Consider the following 21,029-nt stretch of genomic DNA (forward strand, 5'->3'; position numbering starts at 1 on the left):
CCACCAACTCCACATGCAGAAACCACTTCAGCGCCAAAGCCGTTTTCAACCAGACCTAAATACAAAGGCTCTAGACGCAGATGTTGCTGTAAGAGCCAATTCCATCAAGCAACACTGCATGTTGCTGAATTGCATATTGAAGAAGAATCAGCCGAGTGGTTCTTGTGGGAGAACAACTCCATTTGGCTCACTTACTTCACGCACCATCAGTCTGACAGGCAGCTCTCAAGCAAACTACGTGTTCACACACTATGCTTAATGCCGTTTGAGTGCATTGTCCTGAGGGGCAGCTTGGTGAGCATCCCACACAAACGAAGGCTCCACAGGCGGGTTTCACATGCCACCAACTCCACATGCAGAAACCACTTCAGCGCCAAAGCCGTTTTCAACCAGACCTAAATACAAAGGCTCTAGACGCAGATGTTGCTGTAAGAGCCAATTCCATCAAGCAACACTGCATGTTGCTGAATTGCATATTGAAGAAGAATCAGCCGAGTGGTTCTTGTGGGAGAACAACTCCATTTGGCTCACTTACTTCACGCACCATCAGTCTGACAGGCAGCTCTCAAGCAAACTACGTGTTCACACACTAAGCTTAATGCCGTTTGAGTGCATTGTCCTGAAGGGCAGCTTGGTGAGCATCCCACACAAACGAAGGCTCCACAGGCGGGTTTCACATGCCACCAACTCCACATTCACAAACCACTTCAGCGCCAAAGCTGTTTTCAGCTAGCCCTAAATACAAAGGCTCTAGACGCAGATGTTGCTGTAAGAGCTAATTCCATCAAGCAACACTGCATGTTGCTGAATTGCATATTGAAGAAGAATCAGCCGAGTGGTTCTTGTGGGAGAACAACTCCATTTGGCTCACTGACTTCACACACCATCAGGCTGACAGGCAGCTCTCAAGCAAACTACGTGTTCACACTATGCATAATGCCGTTTGAGTGCATTGTCCTGAAGGGCAGCTTGGTGAACATCCCACACAAACGAAGGCTCCACAGGCGGGTTTCACATGCCACCAACTCCACATTCAGAAACCACTTCAGCGCCAAAGCCGTTTTCAGCTAGCCCTAAATACAAAGGCTCTAGACGCAGATGTTCCTGTAAGAGCTAATTCCATCAAGCAACACTGCATGTTGCTGAATTGCATATTGAAGAAGAATCAGCCGAGTGGTTCTTGTGGGAGAACAACTCCATTTGGCTCACTGACTTCACACACCATCAGGCTGACAGGCAGCTCTCAAGCAAACTACGTGTTTACACACTATGCTGAATGCCGTTTGAGTGCATTGTCCTGAAGGGCAGCTTGGTGAGCATCCCACACAAACGAAGGCTCCACAGGCGGGTTTCACATGCCACCAACTCCACATGCAGAAACCACTTCAGCACCAAAGCCATTTTCAGCTAGCACTAAATACAAAGGCTCTAGACGCAGATGTTGCTGTAAGAGCTAATTCCATCAAGCAACACTGCATGTTGCTGAATTGCATATTGAAGAAGAATCAGCCGAGTGGTTCTTGTGGGAGAACAACTGCATTTGGCTCACTGACTTCACACACCATCAGGCTGACAGGCAGCTCTCAAGCAAACTACGTGTTCACACACTATGCTTAATGCCGTTTGAGTGCATTGTCCTGAAGGGCAGCTTGGTGAGCATCCCACACAAACGAAGGCTCCACAGGCGGGTTTCACATGCCACCAACTCCACATTCAGAAACCACTTCAGCGCCAAAGCCGTTTTCAGCCAGCCCTAAATACAAAGGCTCTAGACGCAGATGTGGCTGTAAGAGCTAATTCCATCAAGCAACACTGCATGTTGCTGAATGGCATATTGAAGAAGAATCAGCCGAGTGGTTCTTGTGGGAGAACAACTCCATTTGGCTCACTGACTTCACACACCATCAGGCTGACAGGCAGCTCTCAAGCAAACTACGTGTTCACACACTATGCTAAATGCCGTTTGAGTGCATTGTCCTGAAGGGCAGCTTGGTGAGCATCCCACACAAACGAAGGCTCCACAGGCGGGTTTCACATGCCACCAACTCCACATTCAGAAACCACTTCAGCGCCAAAGCTGTTTTCAGCTAGCCCTAAATACAAAGGCTCTAGACGCAGATGTTGCTGTAAGAGCTAATTCCATCAAGCAACACTGCATGTTGCTGAATTGCATATTGAAGAAGAATCATCGAAGTGGTTCTTGTGGGAGAACAACTCCATTTGGCTCACTGACTTCACACACCATCAGGCTGACAGGCAGCTCTCAAGCAAACTACGTGTTCACACTATGCATAATGCCGTTTGAGTGCATTGTCCTGAAGGGCAGCTTGGTGAGCATCCCACACAAACGAAGGCTCCACAGGCGGGTTTCACATGCCACCAACTCCACATTCAGAAACCACTTCAGCGCCAAAGCCGTTTTCAGCCAGCCTTAAATACAAAGGCTCTAGACGCAGATGTTGCTGTAAGAGCTAATTCCATCAAGCAACACTGCATGTTGCTGAATGGCATATTGAAGAAGAATCAGCCGAGTGGTTCTTGTGGGAGAACAACTCCATTTGGCTCACTGACTTCACACACCAGCAGGCTGACAGGCAGCTCTCAAGCAAACTACGTGTTCACACACTATGCTTAATGCCGTATGAGTGCATTGTCCTGAAGGGCAGCTTGGTGAGCATCCCACACAAACGAAGGCTCCACAGGCGGGTTTCACATGCCACCAACTCCACATTCACAAACCATTTCAGCGCCAAAGCCCTTTTCAGCTAGCCCTAAATACAAAGGCTCTAGACGCAGATGTTGCTGTAAGAGCTAATTCCATCAAGCAACACTGCATGTTGCTGAATTGCATATTGAAGAAGAATCAGCCGAGTGGTTCTTGTGGGAGAACAACTCCATTTGGCTCACTGACTTCACACACCATCAGGCTGACAGGCAGCTCTCAAGCAAACTACGTGTTCACACACTATGTTGAATGCCGTTTGAGTGCATTGTCCTGAAGGGCAGCTTGGTGAGCATCCCACACAAACGAAGGCTCCACAGGCGGGTTTCACATGCCACCAACTCCACATTCAGAAACCACTTCAGCGCCAAAGCCATTTACAGCTAGCACTAAATACAAAGGCTCTAGACGCAGATGTTGCTGTAAGAGCTAATTCCATCAAGCAACACTGCATGTTGCTGAATGGCATATTGAAGAAGAATCAGCCGAGTGGTTCTTGTGGGAGAACAACTCCATTTGGCTCACTGACTTCACACACCATCAGGCTGACAGGCAGCTCTCAAGCAAACTACGTGTTCACACACTATGCTTAATGCCGTTTGAGTGCATTGTCCTGAAGGGCAGCTTGGTGAGCATCCCACACAAACGAAGGCTCCACAGGCGGGTTTCACATGCCACCAACTCCACATGCAGAAACCACTTCAGCGCCAAAGCCGTTTTCAACCAGACCTAAATACAAAGGCTCTAGACGCAGATGTTGCTGTAAGAGCCAATTCCATCAAGCAACACTGCATGTTGCTGAATTGCATATTGAAGAAGAATCAGCCGAGTGGTTCTTGTGGGAGAACAACTCCATTTGGCTCACTTACTTCACGCACCATCAGTCTGACAGGCAGCTCTCAAGCAAACTACGTGTTCACACACTATGCTTAATGCCGTTTGAGTGCATTGTCCTGAGGGGCAGGTTGGTGAGCATCCCACACAAACGAAGGCTCCACAGGCGGGTTTCACATGCCACCAACTCCACATGCAGAAACCACTTCAGCGCCAAAGCCGTTTTCAACCAGACCTAAATACAAAGGCTCTAGACGCAGATGTTGCTGTAAGAGCCAATTCCATCAAGCAACACTGCATGTTGCTGAATTGCATATTGAAGAAGAATCAGCCGAGTGGTTCTTGTGGGAGAACAACTCCATTTGGCTCACTTACTTCACGCACCATCAGTCTGACAGGCAGCTCTCAAGCAAACTACGTGTTCACACACTAAGCTTAATGCCGTTTGAGTGCATTGTCCTGAAGGGCAGCTTGGTGAGCATCCCACACAAACGAAGGCTCCACAGGCGGGTTTCACATGCCACCAACTCCACATTCACAAACCACTTCAGCGCCAAAGCTGTTTTCAGCTAGCCCTAAATACAAAGGCTCTAGACGCAGATGTTGCTGTAAGAGCTAATTCCATCAAGCAACACTGCATGTTGCTGAATTGCATATTGAAGAAGAATCAGCCGAGTGGTTCTTGTGGGAGAACAACTCCATTTGGCTCACTGACTTCACACACCAGCAGGCTGACAGGCAGCTCTCAAGCAAACTACGTGTTCACACTATGCATAATGCCGTTTGAGTGCATTGTCCTGAAGGGCAGCTTGGTGAACATCCCACACAAACGAAGGCTCCACAGGCGGGTTTCACATGCCACCAACTCCACATTCAGAAACCACTTCAGCGCCAAAGCCGTTTTCAGCTAGCCCAAAATACAAAGGCTCTAGACGCAGATGTGGCTGTAAGAGCTAATTCCATCAAGCAACACTGCATGTTGCTGAATGGCATATTGAAGAAGAATCAGCCGAGTGGTTCTTGTGGGAGAACAACTCCATTTGGCTCACTGACTTCACACACCATCAGGCTGAGAGGCAGCTCTCAAGCAAACTACGTGTTCACACACTATGCTGAATGCCGTTTGAGTGCATTGTCCTGAAGGGCAGCTTGGTGAGCATCCCACACAAACGAATGCTCCACAGGCGGGTTTCACATGCCACCAACTCCACATTCAGAAACCACTTCAGCGCCAAAGCCCTTTTCAGCTAGCCCTAAATACAAAGGCTCTAGACGCAGATGTTGTTATAAGGGCTAATTCCATCAAGCAACACTGCATGTTGCTGAATTGCATATTGAAGAAGAATCAGCCGAGTGGTTCTTGTGGGAGAACAACTCCATTTGGCTCACTGACTTCACACACCATAAGGCTGACAGGCAGCTCTCAAGCAAACTACGTGTTCACACACTATGATAAATGCCGTTTGAGTGCATTGTCCTGAAGGGCAGCTTGGTGAGCATCCCACACAAACGAAGGCTCCACAGGCGGGTTTCACATGCCACCAACTCCACATTCAGAAACCACTTCAGCGCCAAAGCCGTTTTCAGCCAGCCCTAAATACAAAGGCTCTAGACGCAGATGTTGCTGTAAGAGCTAATTCCATCAAGCAACACTGCATGTTGCTGAATGGCATATTGAAGAAGAATCAGCCGAGTGGTTCTTGTGGGAGAACAACTCCATTTGGCTCACTGACTTCACACACCAGCAGGCTGACAGGCAGCTCTCAAGCAAACTACGTGTTCACACACTATGCTTAATGCCGTATGAGTGCATTGTCCTGAAGGGCAGCTTGGTGAGCATCCCACACAAACGAAGGCTCCACAGGCGGGTTTCACATGCCACCAACTCCACATTCACAAACCATTTCAGCGCCAAAGCCCTTTTCAGCTAGCCCTAAATACAAAGGCTCTAGACGCAGATGTTGCTGTAAGAGCTAATTCCATCAAGCAACACTGCATGTTGCTGAATTGCATATTGAAGAAGAATCAGCCGAGTGGTTCTTGTGGGAGAACAACTCCATTTGGCTCACTGACTTCACACACCATCAGGCTGACAGGCAGCTCTCAAGCAAACTACGTGTTCACACACTATGTTGAATGCCGTTTGAGTGCATTGTCCTGAAGGGCAGCTTGGTGAGCATCCCACACAAACGAAGGCTCCACAGGCGGGTTTCACATGCCACCAACTCCACATTCAGAAACCACTTCAGCGCCAAAGCCATTTACAGCTAGCACTAAATACAAAGGCTCTAGACGCAGATGTTGCTGTAAGAGCTAATTCCATCAAGCAACACTGCATGTTGCTGAATTGCATATTGAAGAAGAATCAGCCGAGTGGTTCTTGTGGGAGAACAACTCCATTTGGCTCACTGACTTCACACACCATCAGGCTGACAGGCAGCTCTCAAGCAAACTACGTGTTCACACACTATGCTTAATGCCGTTTGAGTGCATTGTCCTGAGGGGCAGCTTGGTGAGCATCCCACACAAACGAAGGCTCCACATGCGGGTTTTACATGCCACCAACTCCACATGCAGAAACCACTTCAGCGCCAAAGCCGTTTTCAACCAGACCTAAATACAAAGGCTCTAGACGCAGATGTTGCTGTAAGAGCCAATTCCATCAAGCAACACTGCATGTTGCTGAATTGCATATTGAAGAAGAATCAGCCGAGTGGTTCTTGGGGGGAACAACTCCATTTGGCTCACTTACTTCACGCACCATCAGTCTGACAGGCAGCTCTCAAGCAAACTACGTGTTCACACACTATGCTTAATGCCGTTTGAGTGCATTGTCCTGAAGGGCAGCTTGGTGAGCATCCCACACAAACGAAGGCTCCACAGGCGGGTTTCACATGCCACCAACTCCACATTCACAATCCACTTCAGCACCAAAGCCGTTTTCAGCTAGCACTAAATACAAAGGCTCTAGACGCAGATGTTGCTGTAAGAGCCAATTCCATCAAGCAACACTGCATGTTGCTGAATTGCATATTGAAGAAGAATCAGCCGAGTGGTTCTTGTGGGAGAACAACTCCATTTGGCTCACTGACTTCACACACCATCAGGCTGACAGGCAGCTCTCAAGCAAACTACGTGTTCACACACTATGCTTAATGCCGTTTGAGTGCATTGTCCTGAAGGGCAGCTTGGTGAGCATCCCACACAAACGAAGGCTCCACAGGCGGGTTTCACATGCCACCAACTCCACATTCACAAACCACTTCAGCGCCAAAGCCCTTTTCAGCTAGCCCTAAATACAAAGGCTCTAGATGCAGATGTTGCTGTAAGAGCTAATTCCATCAAGCAACACTGCATGTTGCTGAATTGCATATTGAAGAAGAATCAGCCGAGTGGTTCTTGTGGGAGAACAACTCCATTTGGCTCACTGACTTCACACACCATCAGGCTGACAGGCAGCTCTCAAGCAAACTACGTGTTCACACACTATGCTTAATGCCGTTTGAGTGCATTGTCCTGAAGGGCAGCTTGGTGAGCATCCCACACAAACGAAGGCTCCACAGGCGGGTTTCACATGCCACCAACTCCACATTCAGAAACCACTTGAGCGCCAAGGCCATTTTCAGCTAACCCTAAATACATAGGCTCTAGACGCAGATGTTGCTGTAAGAGCTAATTCCATCAAGCAACACTGCATGTTGCTGAATGGCATATTGAAGAAGAATCAGCCGAGTGGTTCTTGTGGGAGAACAACTCCATTTGGCTCACTGACTTCACACACCATCAGGCTGACAGGCAGCTCTCAAGCAAACTACGTGTTCACACACTATGCTTAATGCCGTTTGAGTGCATTGTCCTGAGGGGCAGCTTGGTGAGCATCCCACACAAACGAAGGCTCCACAGGCGGGTTTCACATGCCACCAACTCCACATTCAGAAACCACTTCAGCGCCAAAGCCACATTCAGCTAGCACTAAATACAAAGGCTCTAGACGCAGATGTTGCTGTAAGAGCTAATTCCATCAAGCAACACTGCATGTTGCTGAATTGCATATTGAAGAAGAATCAGCCGAGTGGTTCTTGTGGGAGAACAACTGCATTTGGCTCACTGACTTCACACACCATCAGGCTGACAGGCAGCTCTCAAGCAAACTACGTGTTCACACACTATGCTGAATGCCGTTTGAGTGCATTGTCCTGAAGGGCAGCTTGGTGAGCATCCCACACAAACGAAGGCTCCACAGACGGGTTTCACATGCCACCAACTCCACATTCAGAAACCACTTGAGCGCCAAGGCCATTTTCAGCTAACCCTAAATACATAGGCTCTAGACGCAGATGTTGCTGTAAGAGCTAATTCCATCAAGCAACACTGCATGTTGCTGAATGGCATATTGAAGAAGAATCAGCCGAGTGGTTCTTGTGGGAGAACAACTCCATTTGGCTCACTGACTTCACACAGCATCAGGCTGACAGGCAGCTCTCAAGCAAACTACGTGTTCACACACTATGCTTAATGCCGTTTGAGTGCATTGTCCTGAGGGGCAGCTTGGTGAGCATCCCACACAAACGAAGGCTCCACAGGCGGGTTTCACATGCCACCAACTCCACATTCAGAAACCACTTCAGCGCCAAAGCTGTTTTCAGCTAGCCCTAAATACAAAGGCTCTAGACGCAGATGTTGCTGTAAGAGCTAATTCCATCAAGCAACACTGCATGTTGCTGAATTGCATATTGAAGAAGAATCAGCCGAGTGGTTCTTGTGGGAGAACAACTCCATTTGGCTCACTGACTTCACACACCATCAGGCTGACAGGCAGCTCTCAAGCAAACTACGTGTTCACACACTATGCTTAATGCCGTTTGAGTGCATTGTCCTGAAGGGCAGCTTGGTGAGCATCCCACACAAACGAAGGCTCCACAGGCGGGTTTCACATGCCACCAACTCCACATTCAGAAACCACTTGAGCGCCAAAGCCCTTTTCAGCTAGCCCTAAATACAAAGGCTCTAGACGCAGATGTTGCTGTAACAGCCAATTCCATCAAGCAACACTGCATGTTGCTGAATTGCATATTGAAGAAGAAGCAGCCGAGTGGTTCTTGTGGGAGAACAACTCCATTTGGCTCACTGACTTCACACACCATCAGGCTGACAGGCAGCTCTCAAGCAAACTACGTGTTCACACACTATGCTTAATGCCGTTTGAGTGCATTGTCCTGAAGGGCAGCTTGGTGAGCATCCCACACAAACGAAGGCTCCACAGGCGGGTTTCACATGCCACCAACTCCACATTCACAAACCACTTCAGCGCCAAAGCCCTTTTCAGCTAGCCCTAAATACAAAGGCTCTAGACGCAGATGTTGCTGTAAGAGCTAATTCCATCAAGCAACACTGCATGTTGCTGAATTGCATATTGAAGAAGAATCAGCCGAGTGGTTCTTGTGGGAGAACAACTCCATTTGGCTCACTGACTTAACACACCATCAGACTGACAGGCAGCTCTCAAGCAAACTACGTGTTCACACACTATGCTTAATGCCGTTTGAGTGCATTGTCCTGAAGGGCAGCTTGGTGAGCATCCCACACAAACGAAGGCTCCACAGGCGGGTTTCACATGCCACCAACTCCACATTCAGAAACCACTTCAGAGCCAAAGCCGTTTTCAGCTAGCACTAAATACAAAGGCTCTAGACGCAGATATTGCTGTAAGAGCTAATTCCATCAAGCAACACTGCATGTTGCTGAATTGCATATTGAAGAAGAATCAGCCGAGTGGTTCTTGTGGGAGAACAACTCCATTTGGCTCACTGACTTCACACACCATCAGGCTGACAGGCAGCTCTCAAGCAAACTACGTGTTCACACACTATGCTTAATGCCGTATGAGTGCATTGTCCTGAAGGGCAGCTTGGTGAGCATCCCACACAAACGAAGGCTCCACAGGCGGGTTTCACATGCCACCAACTCCACATTCAGAAACCACTTCAGCGCCAAAGCCATTTTCAGCTAGCCCTAAATACAAAGGCTCTAGACGCAGATGTTGCTGTAAGAGCTAATTCCATCAAGCAACACTGCATGTTGCTGAATGGCATATTGAAGAAGAATCAGCCGAGTGGTTCTTGTGGGAGAACAACTCCATTTGGCTCACTGACTTCACACACCATCAGGCTGACAGGCAGCTCTCAAGCAAACTACGTGTTCACACACTATGCTTAATGCCGTTTGAGTGCATTGTCCTGAAGGGCAGCTTGGTGAGCATCCCACACAAACGAAGGCTCCACAGGCGGGTTTCACATGCCACCAACTCCACATTCAGAAACCACTTGAGCGCCAAGGCCATTTTCAGCTAACCCTAAATACATAGGCTCTAGACGCAGATGTTGCTGTAAGAGCTAATTCCATCAAGCAACACTGCATGTTGCTGCATTGCATATTGAAGAAGAATCAGCCGAGTGGTTCTTGTGGGAGAACAACTCCATTTGGCTCACTGACTTCACACACCATCAGGCTGACAGGCAGCTCTCAAGCAAACTACGTGTTCACACACTATGCTTAATGCCGTTTGAGTGCATTGTCCTGAAGGGCAGCTTGGTGAGCATCCCACACAAACGAAGGCTCCACAGGCGGGTTTCACATGCCACCAACTCCACATTCAGAAACCACTTCAGCGCCAAAGCCACATTCAGCTAGCACTAAATACAAAGGCTCTAGACGCAGATGTTGCTGTAAGAGCTAATTCCATCAAGCAACACTGCATGTTGCTGAATTGCATATTGAAGAAGAATCAGCCGAGTGGTTCTTGTGGGAGAACAACTCCATTTGGCTCACTGACTTCACACACCAGCAGGCTGACAGGCAGCTCTCAAGCAAACTACGTGTTCACACACTATGCTTAATGCCGTTTGAGTGCATTGTCCTGAAGGGCAGCTTGGTGAGCATCCCACACAAACGAAGGCTCCACAGGCGGGTTTCACATGCCACCAACTCCACATGCAGAAACCACTTCAGCGCCAAAGCCGTTTTCAACCAGACCTAAATACAAAGGTTCTAGACGCAGATGTTGCTGTAAGAGCCAATTCCATCCAGCAACACTGCATGTTGCTGAATTGCATATTGAAGAAGAATCAGCCGAGTGGTTCTTGTGGGAGAACAACTCCATTTGGCTCACTGACTTCACACACCATCAGGCTGACAGGCAGCTCTCAAGCAAACTACGTGTTCACACACTATGCTTAATGCCGTTTGAGTGCATTGTCCTGAAGGGCAGCTTGGTGAGCATCCCACACAAACGAAGGCTCCACAGGCGGGTTTCACATGCCACCAACTCCACATTCACAAACCACTTCAGCGCCAAGGCCGTTTTCAACCAGCCCTAAATACAAAGGCTCTAGACGCAGATGTTGCTGTAAGAGCCGATTCCATCAAGCAACACTGCATGTTGCTCAATTGCATATTGAAGAAGAATCAGCCGAGTGGTTCTTGTGGGAGAACAACTCCATTTGGCTCACTGACTTCACACAGCATCAGGCTGACAGGCAGCTCTCAAGCAAACTACGTGTTCACACACTATGCTTAATGCCGTTTGAGTGCATTGTCCTGAGGGGCAGCTTGGTGAGCATCCCACACAAACGAAGGCTCCACAGGCGGGTTTCACATGCCACCAACTCCACATTCACAAACCACTTGAGCGCCAAAGCCGTTTTCAGCTAGCCCTAAATACAAAGGCTCTAGACGCAGATGTTGCTGTAAGAGCTAATTCCATCAAGCAACACTGCATGTTGCTGAATGGCATATTGAAGAAGAATCAGCCGAGTGGTTCTTGTGGGAGAACAACTCCATTTGGCTCACTGACTTCACACACCATCAGGCTGACAGGCAGCTCTCAAGCAAACTACGTGTTCACACACTATGCTTAATGCCGTTTGAGTGCATTGTCCTGAAGGGCAGCTTGGTGAGCATCCCACACAAACGAAGGCTCCACAGGCGGGTTTCACATGCCACCAACTCCACATTCACAAACCACTTCAGCGCCAAGGCCGTTTTCAACCAGCCCTAAATACAAAGGCTCTAGACGCAGATGTTGCTGTAAGAGCCGATTCCATCAAGCAACACTGCATGTTGTTCAATTGCATATTGAAGAAGAATCAACCGAGTGGTTCTTGTGGGAGAACAACTCCATTTGGCTCACTGACTTCACACACCATCAGGCTGACTGGCAGCTCTCAAGCAAACTACGTGTTCACACACTATGCTTAATGCCGTTTGAGTGCATTGTCCTGAGGGGCTGCTTGGTGAGCATCCCACACAAACGAAGGCTCCACAGGCGGGTTTCACATGCCACCAACTCCACATTCAGAAACCACTTCAGCGCCAAAGCCGTTTTCAGCGAGCCCTAAATACAAAGGCTCTAGACCAGATGTTGCTGTAAGAGCTAATTCCATCAAGCAACACTGCATGTTGCTGAATGGCATATTGAAGAAGAATCAGCCGAGTTGTTCTTGTGGGAGAACAACTCCATTTGGCTCACTGACTTCACACAGCATCAGGCTGACAGGCAGCTCTCAAGCAAACTACGTGTTCACACACTATGCTAAATGCCGTTTGAGTGCATTGTCCTGAAGGGCAGCTTGGTGAGCATCCCACACAAACGAAGGCTCCACAGGCGGGTTTCACATGCCACCAACTCCACATTCAGAAACCACTTCAGCGCCAAAGCCGTTTTCAGCTAGCCCTAAATACAAAGGCTCTAGACGCAGATGTTGTTGAAAGAGCCAATTCCTTCAAGCAACACTGCATGTTGCTGAATTGCATATTGAAGAAGAATCAGCCGAGTGGTTCTTGTGGGAGAACAACTCCATTTGGCTCACTGACTTCACACACCATCAGGCTGACAGGCAGCTCTCAAGCAAACTACGTGTTCACACACTATGCTTAATGCCGTTTGAGTGCATTGTCCTGAGGGGCAGCTTGGTGAGCATCCCACACAAACGAAGGCTCCACAGGCGGGTTTCACATGCCACCAACTCCACATTCACAAACCACTTCAGCGCCAAAGCCATTTTCAGCTAGCCCTAAATACAAAGGCTCTAGACGCAGATGTTGCTGTAAGAGCTAATTCCATCAAGCAACACTGCATGTTGCTGAATTGCATATTGAAGAAGAATCAGCCGAGTGGTTCTTGTGGGAGAACAACTCCATTTGGCTCACTGACTTCACACACCATCAGGCTGACAGGCAGCTCTCAAGCAAACTACGTGTTCACACAGTATGCTGAATGCCGTTTGAGGGCATTGTCCTGAAGGGCAGCTTGGTGAGCATCCCACACAAACGAAGGCTCCACAGGCGGGTTTCACATGCCACCAACTCCACATTCACAAACCACTTCAGCACCAAAGCCGTTTTCAGCTAGCACTAAATACAAAGGCTCTAGACGCAGATGTTGCTGTAACAGCCAATTCCATCAAGCAACACTGCATGTTGCTGAATTGCATATTGAAGAAGAATCAGCCGAGTGGTTCTTGTGGGAGAACAACTCCATTTGGCTCACTGACTTCACACACCATCAGGCTGACAGGCAGCTCTCAAGCAAACTACGTGTTCACACACTATGCTTAATGCCGTTTGAGTGCATTGTCCTGAGGGGCAGCTTGGTGAGCATCCCACACAAACGAAGGCTCCACAGTCGGGTTTCACATGCCACCAACTCCACATTCAGAAACCACTTCAGCGCCAAAGCCGTTTTCAGCGAGCCCTAAATACAAAGGCTCTAGACGCAGATGTTGCTGTAAGAGCTAATTCCATCAAGCAACACTGCATGTTGCTGAATTGCATATTGAAGAAGAATCAGCCGAGTGGTTCTTGTGGGAGAACAACTCCATTTGGCTCACTGACTTCACACACCATCAGGCTGACAGGCAGCTCTCAAGCAAACTACGTGTTCACACACTATGCTTAATGCCGTTTGAGTGCATTGTCCTGAAGGGCAGCTTGGTGAGCATCCCACACAAACGAAGGCTCCACAGGCGGGTATCACATGCCACCAACTCCACATTCAGAAACCACTTCAGCGCCAAAGCCATTTTCAGCTAGCCCTAAATACAAAGGCTCTAGACGCAGATGTTGCTGTAAGAGCTAATTCCATCAAGCAACACTGCATGTTGCTGAATTGCATATTGAAGAAGAATCAGCCGAGTGGTTCTTGTGGGAGAACAACTCCATTTGGCTCACTGACTTCACACACCATCAGGCTGACAGGCAGCTCTCAAGCAAACTACGTGTTCACACACTATGCTGAATGCCGTTTGAGTGCATTGTCCTGAAGGGCAGCTTGGTGAGCATCCCACACAAACGAAGGCTCCACAGGCGGGTTTCACATGCCACCAACTCCACATTCAGAAACCACTTCAGCGCCAAAGCCATTTTCAGCTAGCACTAAATACAAAGGCTCTAGACACAGATGTTGCTGTAAGAGCTAATTCCATCAAGCAACACTGCATGTTGCTGAATTGCATATTGAAGAAGAATCAGCCGAGTGGTTCTTGTGGGAGAACAACTCCATTTGGCTCACTGACTTCACACACCATCAGGCTGACAGGCAGCTCTCAAGCAAACTACGTGTTCACACACTATGCTTAATGCCATTTGAGTGCATTGTCCTGAAGGGCAGCTTGGTGAGCATCCCACACAAACGAAGGCTCCACAGGCGGGTTTCACATGCCACCAACTCCACATTCAGAAACCACTTGAGCGCCAAAGCCGTTTTCAGCTAACCCTAAATACAAAGGCTCTAGACGCAGATGTTGCTGTAAGAGCTAATTCCATCAAGCAACACTGCATGTTGCTGAATTGCATATTGAAGAAGAATCAGCCGAGTGGTTCTTGTGGGAGAACAACTCCATTTGGCTCACTGACTTCACACACCATCAGGCTGACAGGCAGCTCTCAAGCAAACTACGTGTTCACACACTATGCTTAATGCCGTTTGAGTGCATTGTCCTGAGGGGCAGCTTGGTGAGCATCCCACACAAACGAAGGCTCCACAGGCGGGTTTCACATGCCACCAACTCCACATTCAGAAACCACTTGAGCGCCAAAGCCGTTTTCAGCTAGCACTAAATACAAAGGCTCGAGACGCAGATGTTGCTGTAAGAGGTAATTCCATCAAGCAACACTGCATGTTGCTGAATTGCATATTGAAGAAGAATCAGCCGAGTGGTTCTTGTGGGAGAACAACTCCATTTGGCTCACTGACTTCACACACCAGCAGGCTGACAGGCAGCTCTCAAGCAAACTACGTGTTCACACACTATGCTTAATGCCGTTTGAGTGCATTGTCCTGAAGGGCAGCTTGGTGAGCATCCCACACAAACGAAGGCTCCACAGGCGGGTTTCACATGCCACCAACTCCACATTCAGAAACCACTTCAGCGCCAAGGCCGTTTTCAACCAGACCTAAATACAAAGGCTCTAGACGCAGATGTTGCTGTAAGAGCCGATTCCATCAAGCAACACTGCATGTTGCTGAATTGCATATTGAAGAAGAATCAGCCGAGTGGTTCTTGTGGGAGAACAACTCCATTTGGCTCACTGACTTCACACACCATCAGGCTGACAGGCAGCTCTCAAGCAAACTACGTGTTCACACACTATGCTTAATGCCGTTTGAGTGCATTGTCCTGAGGGGCTGCTTGGTGAGCATCCCACACAAACGAAGGCTCCACAGGCGGGTTTCACATGCCACCAACTCCACATTCAGAAACGACTTCAGCGCCAAAGCCGTTTTCAGCGAGCCCTAAATACAAAGGCTCTAGACGCAGATGTTGCTGTAAGAGCTAATTCCATCAAGCAACACTGCATGTTGCTGAATTGCATATTGAAGAAGAATCAGCCGAGTGGTTCTTGTGGGAGAACAACTCCATTTGGCTCACTGACTTCACACACCATCAGGCTGACAGGCAGCTCTCAAGCAAACTACGTGTTCACACACTATGCTTAATGCCGTTTGAGTGCATTGTCCTGAAGGGCAGCTTGGTGAGCATCCCACACAAACGAAGGCTCCACAGGCGGGTATCACATGCCACCAACTCCACATTCAGAAACCACTTCAGCGCCAAAGCCATTTTCAGCTAGCCCTAAATACAAAGGCTCTAGACGCAGATGTTGCTGTAAGAGCTAATTCCATCAAGCAACACTGCATGTTGCTGAATTGCATATTGAAGAAGAATCAGCCGAGTGGTTCTTGTGGGAGAACAACTCCATTTGGCTCACTGACTTCACACACCATCAGGCTGACAGGCAGCTCTCAAGCAAACTACGTGTTCACACACTATGCTTAATGCCGTTTGAGTGCATTGTCCTGAAGGGCAGCTTGGTGAGCATCCCACACAAACGAAGGCTCCACAGGCGGGTTTCACATGCCACCAACTCCACATTCACAAACCACTTCAGCACCAAAGCCGTTTTCAGCTAGCACTAAATACAAAGGCTCTAGACGCAGATGTTGCTGTAACAGCCAATTCCATCAAGCAACACTGCATGTTGCTGAATTGCATATTGAAGAAGAATCAGCCGAGTGGTTCTTGTGGGAGAACAACTCCATTTGGCTCACTGACTTCACACACCATCAGGCTGACAGGCAGCTCTCAAGCAAACTACGTGTTCACACACTATGCTTAATGCCGTTTGAGTGCATTGTCCTGAGGGGCAGCTTGGTGAGCATCCCACACAAACGAAGGCTCCACAGGCGGGTTTCACATGCCACCAACTCCACATTCAGAAACCACTTCAGCGCCAAAGCCGTTTTCAGCTAGCCCTAAATACAAAGGCTCTAGACGCAGATGTTGCTGTAAGAGCTAATTCCATCAAGCAACACTGCATGTTGCTGAATTGCATATTGAAGAAGAATCAGCCGAGTGGTTCTTGTGGGAGAACAACTCCATTTGGCTCACTGACTTCACACACCATCAGGCTGACAGGCAGCTCTCAAGCAAACTACGTGTTCACACACTATGCTTAATGCCGTTTGAGTGCATTGTCCTGAAGGGCAGCTTGGTGAGCATCCCACACAAACGAAGGCTCCACAGGCGGGTATCACATGCCACCAACTCCACATTCAGAAACCACTTCAGCGCCAAAGCCATTTTCAGCTAGCACTAAATACAAAGGCTCTAGACGCAGATGTTGCTGTAAGAGCTAATTCCATCAAGCAACACTGCATGTTGCTGAATTGCATATTGAAGAAGAATCAGCCGAGTGGTTCTTGTGGGAGAACAACTCCATTTGGCTCACTGACTTCACACACCAGCAGGCTGACAGGCAGCTCTCAAGCAAACTACGTGTTCACACACTATGCTTAATGCCGTTTGAGTGCATTGTCCTGAAGGGCAGCTTGGTGAGCATCCCACACAAACGAAGGCTCCACAGGCGGGTTTCACATGCCACCAACTCCAGATTCAGAAACCACTTCAGCGCCAAAGCCATTTTCAGGTAGCACTAAATACAAAGGCTCTAGACACAGATGTTGCTGTAAGAGCTAATTACATCAAGCAACACTGCATGTTGCTGAATTGCATATTGAAGAAGAATCAGCCGAGTGGTTCTTGTGGGAGAACAACTCCATTTGGCTCACTGACTTCACACACCAGCAGGCTGACAGGCAGCTCTCAAGCAAACTACGTGTTCACACACTATGCTTAATGCCGTTTGAGTGCATTGTCCTGAAGGGCAGCTTGGTGAGCATCCCACACAAACGAAGGCTCCACAGGCGGGTTTCACATGCCACCAACTCCACATTCAGAAACCACTTCAGCGCCAAAGCCGTTTTCAACCAGACCTAAATACAAAGGCTCTAGACGCAGATGTGGCTGTAAGAGCCAATTCCATCAAGCAACACTGCATGTTGCTGAATTGCATATTGAAGAAGAATCAGCCGAGTGGTTCTTGTGGGAGAACAACTCCATTTGGCTCACTGACTTAACACACCATCAGGCTGACAGGCAGCTCTCAAGCAAACTACGTGTTCACACACTATGCTTAATGCCGTTTGAGTGCATTGTCCTGAAGGGCAGCTTGGTGAGCATCCCACACAAACGAAGGCTCCACAGGCGGGTTTCACATGCCACCAACTCCACATTCAGAAACGACTTCAGCGCCAAAGCCGTTTTCAGCGAGCCCTAAATACAAAGGCTCTAGACGCAGATGTTGCAGTAAGAGCTAATTCCATCAAGCAACACTGCATGTTGCTGAATTGCATATTGAAGAAGAATCAGCCGAGTGGTTCTTGTGGGAGAACAACTCCATTTGGCTCACTGACTTCACACACCATCAGGCTGACAGGCAGCTCTCAAGCAAACTACGTGTTCAAACACTATGCTTAATGCCGTTTGAGTGCATTGTCCTGAGGGGCAGCTTGGTGAGCATCCCACACAAACGAAGGCTCCACAGGCGGGTTTCACATGCCACCAACTCCACATTCACAAACCACTTGAGCGCCAAAGCCGTTTTCAGCTAGCCCTAAATACAAAGGCTCTAGACGCAGATGTTGCTGTAAGAGGTAATTCCATCAAGCAACACTGCATGTTGCTGAATTGCATATTGAAGAAGAATCAGCCGAGTGGTTCTTGTGGGAGAACAACTCCATTTGGCTCACTGACTTCACACACCATCAGGCTGACAGGCAGCTCTCAAGCAAACTACGTGTTCACACACTATGCTTAATGCCCTTTGAGTGCATTGTCCTGAAGGGCAGCTTGGTGAGCATCCCACACAAACGAAGGCTCCACAGGCGGGTATCACATGCCACCAACTCCACATTCAGAAACCACTTCAGCGCCAAAGCCATTTTCAGCTAGCATTAAATACAAAGGCTCTAGACGCAGATGTTGCTGTAAGAGCTAATTCCATCAAGCAACACTGCATGTTGCTGAATTGCATATTGAAGAAGAATCAGCCGAGTGGTTCTTGTGGGAGAACAACTCCATTTGGCTCACTGACTTCACACACCATCAGGCTGACAGGCAGCTCTCAAGCAAACTACGTGTTCACACACTATGCTTAATGCCGTTTGAGTGCATTGTCCTGAAGGGCAGCTTGGTGAGCATCCCACACAAACGAAGGCTCCACAGGCGGGTTTCACATGCCACCAACTCCACATTCAGAAACCACTTCAGCGCCAAGGCCGTTTTCAACCAGACCTAAATACAAAGGCTCTAGACGCAGATGTTGCTGTAAGAGCCGATTCCATCAAGCAACACTGCATGTTGCTGAATTGCATATTGAAGAAGAATCAGCCGAGTGGTTCTTGTGGGAGAACAACTCCATTTGGCTCACTGACTTCACACACCATCAGGCTGACAGGCAGCTCTCAAGCAAACTACGTGTTCACACACTATGCTTAATGCCGTTTGAGTGCATTGTCCTGAGGGGCTGCTTGGTGAGCATCCCACACAAACGAAGGCTCCACAGGCGGGTTTCACATGCCACCAACTCCACATTCAGAAACGACTTCAGCGCCAAAGCCGTTTTCAGCGAGCCCTAAATACAAAGGCTCTAGACGCAGATGTTGCTGTAAGAGCTAATTCCATCAAGCAACACTGCATGTTGCTGAATTGCATATTGAAGAAGAATCAGCCGAGTGGTTCTTGTGGGAGAACAACTCCATTTGGCTCACTGACTTCACACACCATCAGGCTGACAGGCAGCTCTCAAGCAAACTACGTGTTCACACACTATGCTTAATGCCGTTTGAGTGCATTGTCCTGAGGGGCTGCTTGGTGAGCATCCCACACAAACGAAGGCTCCACAGGCTTGTTTCGAATGCTACCAACTCCACATTCAGAAACCACTTCAGCGCCAAAGCCGTTTTCAGCGAGCCCTAAATACAAAGGCTCTAGACGCAGATGTTGCTGTAAGAGCTAATTCCATCAAGCAACACTGCATGTTGCTGAATTGCATATTGAAGAAGAATCAGCCGAGTGGTTCTTGTGGGAGAACAACTCCATTTGGCTCACTGACTTCACACACCATCAGGCTGACAGGCAGCTCTCAAGCAAACTACGTGTTCACACACTATGCTTAATGCCGTTTGAGTGCATTGTCCTGAAGGGCAGCTTGGTGAGCATCCCACACAAACGAAGGCTCCACAGGCGGGTTTCACATGCCACCAACTCCACATTCACAAACCACTTGAGCGCCAAAGCCGTTTTCAGCTAGCCCTAAATACAAAGGCTCTAGACGCAGATGTTGCTGTAAGAGCTAATTCCATCAAGCAACACTGCATGTTGCTGAATTGCATATTGAAGAAGAATCAGCCGAGTGGTTCTTGTGGGAGAACAACTCCATTTGGCTCACTGACTTCACACACCATCAGGCTGACAGGCAGCTCTCAAGCAAACTACGTGTTCACACACTATGCTTAATGCCGTTTGAGTGCATTGTCCTGAAGGGCAGCTTGGTGAGCATCCCACACAAACGAAGGCTCCACAGGCGGGTATCACATGCCACCAACTCCACATTCAGAAACCACTTCAGCGCCAAAGCCATTTTCAGCTAGCACTAAATACAAAGGCTCTAGACGCAGATGTTGCTGTAAGAGCTAATTCCATCAAGCAACAATGCATGTTGCTGAACAGAATATTGAAGAAGAATCAGCCGAGTGGTTCTTGTGGGAGAACAACTCCATTTGGCTCACTGACTTCACACACCATCAGGCTGACAGGCAGCTCTCAAGCAAACTACGTGTTCACACACTATGCTTAATGCCGTTTGAGTGCATTGTCCTGAAGGGCAGCTTGGTGAGCATCCCACACAAACGAAGGCTCCACAGGCGGGTTTCACATGCCACCAACTCCACATTCAGAAACCACTTCAGCGCCAAAGCCATTTTCAGCTAGCACTAAATACAAAGGCTCTAGACACAGATGTTGCTGTAAGAGCTAATTCCATCAAGCAACACTGCATGTTGCTGAATTGCATATTGAAGAAGAATCAGCCGAGTGGTTCTTGTGGGAGAACAACTCCATTTGGCTCACTGACTTCACACACCATCAGGCTGACAGGCAGCTCTCAAGCAAACTACGTGTTCACACACTATGCTTAATGCCGTTTGAGTGCATTGTCCTGAGGGGCAGCTTGGTGAGCATCCCACACAAACGAAGGCTCCACAGGCGGGTTTCACATGCCACCAACTCCACATTCACAAACCACTTGAGCGCCAAAGCCGTTTTCAGCTAGCCCTAAATACAAAGGCTCTAGACGCAGATGTTGCTGTAAGAGCTAATTCCATCCAGCAACACTGCATGTTGCTGAATTGCATATTGAAGAAGAATCAGCCGAGTGGTTCTTGTGGGAGAACAACTCCATTTGGCTCACTGACTTCACACACCATCAGGCTGACAGGCAGCTCTCAAGCAAACTACGTGTTCACACACTATGCTTAATGCCGTTTGAGTGCATTGTCCTGAAGGGCAGCTTGGTG

This window comes from Ochotona princeps, chromosome 16 (genome assembly GCF_030435755.1).
Source record: "Ochotona princeps isolate mOchPri1 chromosome 16, mOchPri1.hap1, whole genome shotgun sequence".
NCBI lineage: Eukaryota > Metazoa > Chordata > Mammalia > Lagomorpha > Ochotonidae > Ochotona > Ochotona princeps.